Source organism: Elephantulus edwardii, unplaced genomic scaffold, assembly GCF_000299155.1.
Source record: "Elephantulus edwardii isolate Elephantulus edwardi_28Jun2011 unplaced genomic scaffold, EleEdw1.0 scaffold00101, whole genome shotgun sequence".
NCBI lineage: Eukaryota > Metazoa > Chordata > Mammalia > Macroscelidea > Macroscelididae > Elephantulus > Elephantulus edwardii.
The window spans coordinates 11048164-11056046 of record NW_006399851.1 but is presented as its reverse complement, the minus strand read 5'-3'; positions in this window follow the sequence as shown (position 1 = coordinate 11056046).

Genomic DNA, 7883 nt, shown 5'->3' with positions numbered 1-7883 from the left:
ATATATAAAATCACTGTGACTTTTCAGTCAGATAAAGTATATAATAAATACTCTTTGCTCAGTACCTTATCCAGCAGAAAATGGGTTCCACCACTACCTGATTTTTTTTCTTATTCATCTTTTTTGATCCTTTTCTGACCTGTTGGAACAGTAGATTAATGTTATATCTTCTGCTTGATGTAAGGATCATCTTAGCAATGACAGAGAACCAAGTATCAAACCTAATCTCAGGTGGTTGTCTGAAAGCACGTCTCCTAAAAGTTTTTCAAGCCATTTCTACACAGCTGGGTTAATTATTTCAGCTTTTTTAGGGCATCTGGGTCTTGCCTCTTCACTAACCTGTAAATTCATGGATGGTAAAGGGTGTCTAGAATTCTTTTGCCATTGACAGTACCTGAGAAGACAGCATGGACTAAGAGGAAGAGTCTTAGAACCCTTCTAAGAATCAGAAAATACTGGACTCGAATCTGTTTGGGCATGTTTCTCAGCTACTCAGAGTTTCAATTTCTGCATTACAAAATGGGACTCAGATGATCTATTTCAAAGAATTGTTGGAAGTTTGATGGAATCCTGGGAGCCTAGATCTCTGCCATGCATTTAGTTAGGAGTCCAACTCTTGAGATTGTTTGTGGACTTCATATAGGCTAATGTCTCTAAATGACACAGAATGTTTGGGGGCACTAGCACAGTGGCCTAGTTCCATACTTACCCTTTTATGATGTTATGGATTGAATTATGTCCTAAAAAGAAAAAAAAAAGAAAAAGTGCTGATGGTCTTATTAACTTGACCTTGTTTGGAAATAGGATCCTTGCAGATGTTATTGGTTAACATGAATCATACTAGAGTTGTTGTTATACTGTTAAGTAGGAACCAACCCAAAGCTGACTTTACAGAAGGTTTTCAGAGACATGAAATCCCTTGGGAGGAAATTGCTCATCTTTTTCCTGCAGAGCAGCTGTTGTATTTGAATCATGTACCTTTGGATTGGCAGCACAACTCCTTAGTGTTAAACCAGTAGAAGTCTCTCATACAAGAATAGAATACTTAAAAAAAAAAAGGAAAAGTAAACTTATTTCACACTTCCATAATAGCTTGCCTCTGGAAACCCTATGAACTTGGAGAGAGGATGAAAGGCACCCAAGCATCAAGGACTCTCCTTCATAGGGTCACTATGAGTCGACTGCGACTCGACAGCACGTAACAACAACAAACTCATTTCTGTCAATTAGAAACAGACTCTTAACTGGCCCTCTATTGCATTTCCAAGGCTTTAAATCACATGGGAGGAGATTGTCCATCTTCCTGTCATAGAGTTACTGGCGGATTTGAACCACCAGAGATGCCTGGCCTTTGGGTAGCAGCACAGCTCCCTATGGACTAGGCCACCAGAACTTGCTTACTAAAATAGAGTGAGCTGTAATCTGTATAAAAACCAGTTGTCATTAGGTTTACACCTTAATACAGTAGGCAGTTCTGGTCTATTGTTTTTAGTATCACTTAATCTTGAGGAGAATGGAAATTCCCAGAACACTTGATTGTACTTATGAGAAACTTATACTTGGACCAAGAAGCAGTCCTCAGAACAGAGCAGGGAAACATGGCATAGTTCAAAATCAGGAAGGGATTGCGTCAGGGATGCATCCTGTCTCCATAACTTTTTAATCTGTGTGCAGAACAGATCACTCAGGAAGCTGGGATTTTAGGAGGAGGAGTGTGGCATCAGGATCGGAGGTAGAATCATCAACCTGTGTTATGCAGATGATACAACCCTGCTTGCTGAGACTGAAGAAGACCTGAAGTACTTGCTGCAAGAGGTCAAGGACTGTAGTCTTCTATATGAATTGAGGTTCAACATCAAGAAGACAAAGATTCCCACCCCTGGGCCAATTGGCAGCACCATGATGGATAGAGAAGTGATTGAGGTTGTTAACAATTACTGCTTGCTCGACCTCACAATCAACACTTTTGGCACCAGCAGTCAGGAAATCAAAAGTCAAAATGCATTAGGTAAATCTACTGTCGGGGACCTTTACAGAGTACTGAGAAGAAATGATGTCAGTCTACAGACTAAGGTGAGCCTGATTCAGTCCATAGTCTTCACAATTACTTACTATGCATCAGATATCTGGATAATGGCTAAGTAGAATAGAAGAATTGATGCGTTTGGGTTGTGGTGCTGGAGAAAAGTCTTGAACATACCATGTGCAACCAGGAAAACAAACAGGTCTGTCTCAGAGAGGGTGAAACCAAGTTTTTCTTTGGAGCCTAGGATTTTGATGCTCCATCTCACATACTTTGGGCATTTGGCCAGCAAGGACATCATGCTCAGATAGGTTGAGAGACAGTGCAGGAGAGGGAGATCCTGAATGAGATGGACTGATACAGTAACTAGGGCAATGAGGGAAGGTGTGTCAGTGTCAGTGAGACTGGCTCAGGACAAGGCGGGCTTCAGAGCTATCATACATAGGGTTGCTATGAGTCGCAGATGACTTGATAGCACATAACAACATGCACTTAGAACACTAATTAGACCCCCTGCTGGAGGTGGGGGTGGTGTAGGGAGTGGAATGAGAAGGAGATAAGGCACCTAGGACCTTTAACTAAATCCCTGGCTCTGATTGTCTAGAGCTTGGTCCCAGCCACCCTGTTTGACTGACCCTTGCTTTTCCTTGGCAAACATAGGTCTAAACAGTGGTCTAACTCTGACCTTAACAAATCCAAGCAAGTATTGTGTGGTTATCTTCCATTTTGTGATCTGTTGCAAGTCCTTGGCTCTATGTTTGTGGTTATGGTCCCATTTAGAAGAGAGCTGTTCACTATGTTAATGAGGCAGAATTGTGGCATGTTATCAAGGATTTAATTATGTTTGTTGTTGTGTTGAGGAGGGAGGATTAGGGTAGGATGTATCTTAAGTCATCACCCTTCACCATCCCAGAAAAGAACCCAAGGTCTTAGAAAAAGAATGCACATGGGCTGTAAGAGTTTTCTTGAGAAATAGAATGAACACAATTAAAAATAGGTTCAGAAATAACAACAAATGTACTGGAGCAAGATAAGCAATGACAGTCAGGATGCAGGTGGTGTTGTGCTGTTACGTGCTGTCGAGTTGAGCATACCCCATACTGAGCTTATAAACAACAGATCTGGCCTTTGTCCAATCCTATGCCATCTTCACACTTCCTGACACACTAGAGCCCATTACAGCAGTCATTATGCCATTCTCTCTGGTAGAGGGTCTTCCTCTCTTTTGCCTACCATCTACCTTTCCAAGCATGATGCACCTGTTTAAGAAATAGCCTCTCCTAGCAGTGTGCTCAAAGTATGTGAGGCAAAGCTTTATCTTCTTTGCTTCCAAGGATCACTCCTGGTGCACTTTCTCCAAGACCTATCTATTTGTTTTTTCGGCAATCCGTGAAATGCTTAATACTCTTCTCCAACACCACAACTCAAAGGCATCAATCTTTTTTCTTATTTTATTAATTTAGTTTGATTATTTTTCATTTCAATGAACATCTACAGAGATTTTGGAATTCCATTCATTCATTGTTGCACCCTTATCCCTGCATCAATCTTTATTCTGTCATCCTTACTTATTGTCTTGCTCTCAGGTGCATAGTAAATGATTAGAAAGACTATAGCTTGAATCAGACGCATGTTAGTTTTCAAACTGACGTCATTACTCCTCAATAATTTGGGAGAGGTCCCTAAGTGCATATGTTCTCAAAACAGTATGTGTCCTGGTTTCCTCACTGTTGGTATCAAGGGTGTTGATTGTGGTTCCAAGTAAGGTGAAGTAATCAACAACTTGTCAAAACTGAGACACAAGGAATTCAAGTTTCCTACGTACTGTTAAGAGAGGCTATTCCTTGGAAAAGGACATCATACTTGGAAAAGTGGAGGGTTAGTAAAGGAGAGGAAGATACTCAACAAGACAGATTGAAGCCCTGTCTGGAACAATAGACTCAAATATGTCAGGGAGGATGAGGATAGTGCAGGATAAGACAGAGTTCAGATCTTTTGTTCACAGGGTCCTTATGAATCGTACTCAACTTGCTAGCATTTAACAAGATTAATAATTCAAGTTTATACAGTTGTCAAATGGTAAAACTAGAATTTAGTGCCCAGATTGACTGGAGTCATGCTTTTCATACTATTCCACGTGAACCACCTCCCCTGCTGAATGCAAACTTGACTTGAGTAGAAGTGCTGTGAAATTACAATGCTTTGTTGGTAGAAACATAACAGCCCCTAAAGTTGTAGTAGCACAGATTCTTCTTTCTTTATATAAACAACGTTGAACCTTGATCAAAAAGGGAATTAGGTGAGATAAAATTTTACCTTCTTACAAAAACTAGATTTACTGGAGGAACCAAAATTAACTCCTGAAGTTGGTTATTCAGTTCAATTGTTGTTGTTGTTGTTATGTGCCGTCGAGTTGCTTCTGACTCATAGCAACCCTATGTACAACAGCCCTAAACTCTGCTCTGTCCTGTGCCAATCACACGGTCTCTGACACTCCCATCCCAATTATCCCAGTCACTGAATCAATCCACCTCATAAAGGGCCTTCCTCTCCTGCGCTGTCCCTCCACCCTCCCAAGCATGATGTCCTTCTCCAAGGACCGGTCTCTCCTCACAACATGTTCAAAGTATTAGACGGAGCCTCAGAATCCTTGCCTCCAAGGAGCCACCAGGTTTAACCCTTTCCAGGACAAATCTGTTTGTTTTCCTAGCAGTCCATGGTATTCTCAATACTCTTCTCCAGCACCACAGCTCAAAGGCATCAATTCTCCTTCTATCCTCCTTGGTCATTGTCCAACTCTCTGATGCATAACTAGTGATTGCGAAGACCATGGCCTGTATCAGATGCACCTTAGTCTCCAGAGAAACCCCATTGCTCTTCAGTACTTTGGAGAGGTCCCTAACAGCAGACTTTCCCATGGCAATGCGCCTTTTAATTTCCTGGCTACTGGTGCCAAGAGTGTTGACTGTGGAGCCAAGCAAACTAAAGCTGTGTACAATCTCAATCTCTTCACCATCCATCCTGATGCTGCCAATTGGTCCAGTGGTGAGAATCTTTGTCTTCTTGACATTGAGCCTCAATCCATATTGTAGGCTGCAGTCCTTGACACTCTGCAGCAGGCGCTTCAGGTCCTCTTCAGCTTCAGCTGGCAGGGTTGTGTCATCCGCATAACACAGATTATTGATAAATCGTCCACCAATCTTGACCCCACATTTCTCCTCATAGAGCCCAGCCTCTCGGATAATCTGTTCTGCATATAAGTTGAAAAGGTATGGAGATAGGATGCATCCCTGGCGTACGCCCTTCCCAATTTTGAACCATGCAGTGTTCCCTTGCTCTATTCTGACGACTGCCTCCTGGTCCAAGTACAAGTTTCACAATAGAACGATCAAATGTTCTGGGATTCCCATTCTTCTCAGAGTCATCCATAGTTTGTTATGATCTACACAGTCAAATGCCTTTGCATAGTCAATGAAACACAGGTAGACATTCCTCTGGTATTCCCTGCTTTGAGCCAAGATCCATCTAACATCAGCAACAATATCCCTAGTACCACGACCCCTTCTAAACCCAGCCTGGACTTCTGGTAGTTCTCTGTTGATGTGCTGTTCCAGTCGTTTTTGGATAATCTTCAGTAAAATCTTGCTTGCATGTGAAATCAGTGAGATTTTTCTGTAGTTTCCACATTCTGTTGGGTCACCTTTCTTTGGGATAGGAACAAATATCGATCAGTTCAATTAGTAAAGAATTTTTTACTTGAACATCGCACACTATTAAAGGATTATCTCTATGAAATCAGATTGTCAACAGTGGCTCTAAAGCATAGATGAGAAATTTTGGGGGTGATGAATTGAAGCTAATCATGATGAAATAATATGGGTAGGGGTCATCAAAATGGTGACACAATGGGAAGGATAGAAACAGTATTATTGAATTGTACAAGGAGAAACTGATGAGTGCCTGTTTTTTTGGGGGGGGGTGGGGGAGAGTTGGACACTCAAGGAGAAAGTTGCTTCTTATCAGCTGGAGAGAGAGGGAAAATACCGGACTTGGTGGGCAGAGAACCTGAGGCTCTAGAAAGCAGCAGAAGCAGAGCTGGCCCAGGGATCTAGGACTTAATATGGTCAGGGGCAGATCAGATGGCTCAAGGGGAGTATTAGTCCCAGGAATAAAGCTCTGTAGAATCAAGTCCAAGGGGCTAGTGTGGAACTTTAAATGCTGGAAGCTGAGGGTTGCTACTGGACACAGAACTAGGACAGGAGCTCACTCTTGCAAACTTTTGTATTGATGTGCAACATACAAGCAGGAAAACACAGCCTCCATAAAGTGTCCTGTTCAGTGCATCTTTATAAATTAAACTCAACTCATGACCAGGATCAAGAATCAGAACAGAATTTCTGTGGTCAATAAGGATGTAGGTGGATTCATGAGGCAATTCAGTTCTGTGAAGTGATGGAGTGAAAGAAGCCAGAGAAGGAGTAGGTGTGAGTAATGATGTGTGTTCAGGAGATAGGTAGGGAGGTGGGGAGAGATTAGGAGAATGGCATCATTATGTGGGCAAGGAGCTGGTGGGAAGGCAATAGTCAGAGAGGTGGGGATAATGTGGAGGTTTGTAAAAGAACTACCTCAAATCAAACCCAAATAACAATGACAAAACCAACCAACATTCTGGAAATACCATTTTCACTTCCTATCATCTCTCCCCAGGGACAATGCTAAACTGATTTCTAATGCCTTAGGTTTCTTTTGCTTCATCTTCATCTTTATATACATGGAATTATTCTGCATATTTTTCATGAGTCTGATTTCTTTTACTCAAGTCACTGTTGGAGCTACATGTCCATATTGTTGTGAGTGGGTGTGGTTCGCTCACACTGACTGTGATGTAGTATTCCATTGATGAGATCTGCTGCGTCATTGCCAGGAGTCCCACTGTTGATTTGTGTTGAGTAGTTTTCGGTTTGGGCCATTGCCTGTTTGAGGGCTCAAAGAAGGATTCAAGAAGGGGAGAGTTGAGAACCTTTGACTAGTGAAACTAGGGACCTCAGTGCTCATGGAGGTCTTCATATTATTTGCAGCAGTCAGCCAATGGGAAGCACAGGCAAAGACCTAGAGTGTTGAAATGCAAGGGGCTGGCTGTGAATTTGTTCCTCATTTGTGCTCACCATTGAGAGAAGACTAGTATGTGCAGATTATGAAAATTGCAACAGCATACAGAACAGCTCATCTGGCACCAAGGTGCAGAATTCATACCTGAAAGTTACTAATTGTTTCATGCACACACTGAACAACCAATATAACTTCTATTGTCTCTATGCTTAACTATAAAGCGATAGTTGTGAAAAGCTATCTGTTGTCCAAGTGGATCTTATTATTATCCCTGCTGAAGGCCTACAGCAGAATGAGAGGGCTTCGGGCATAGGAAAGAGTGATGGAAGACTTTAAAGGAAGTAATCGTCCAACACTTTCATTTTAGAGATGAGCACATTGAGGTCTAGAAAGTTCCAGAAGGTCTCTGAGTGATTGCTGCAGGTTAGAGAGGGAGGAATAGGATTCCTCCTCACAGAAAGGAAACAAACACATCCATGAGCTTTCATACCATCTTCAGCCAAGATACAGGTGTAAGGTTGGCTGCTAAAGGGCATCTTTTTCCACAAATACGGTTGATTTGCCTCTTTACATGGTAGCCTAGTGCTCTGAGAACAAATACTATAGGAGGATTCAAAAAGGATAAGCCTTGCTTTGTGCCATCCTTGATAAATTTCATCAGGCAAGGCAAAATATACGGCCCAGGCAAGCAACAAAGTGGAAGGGATCTACACGAAGATTTGAATATCATGTTGGTACTTTTTGACAACTC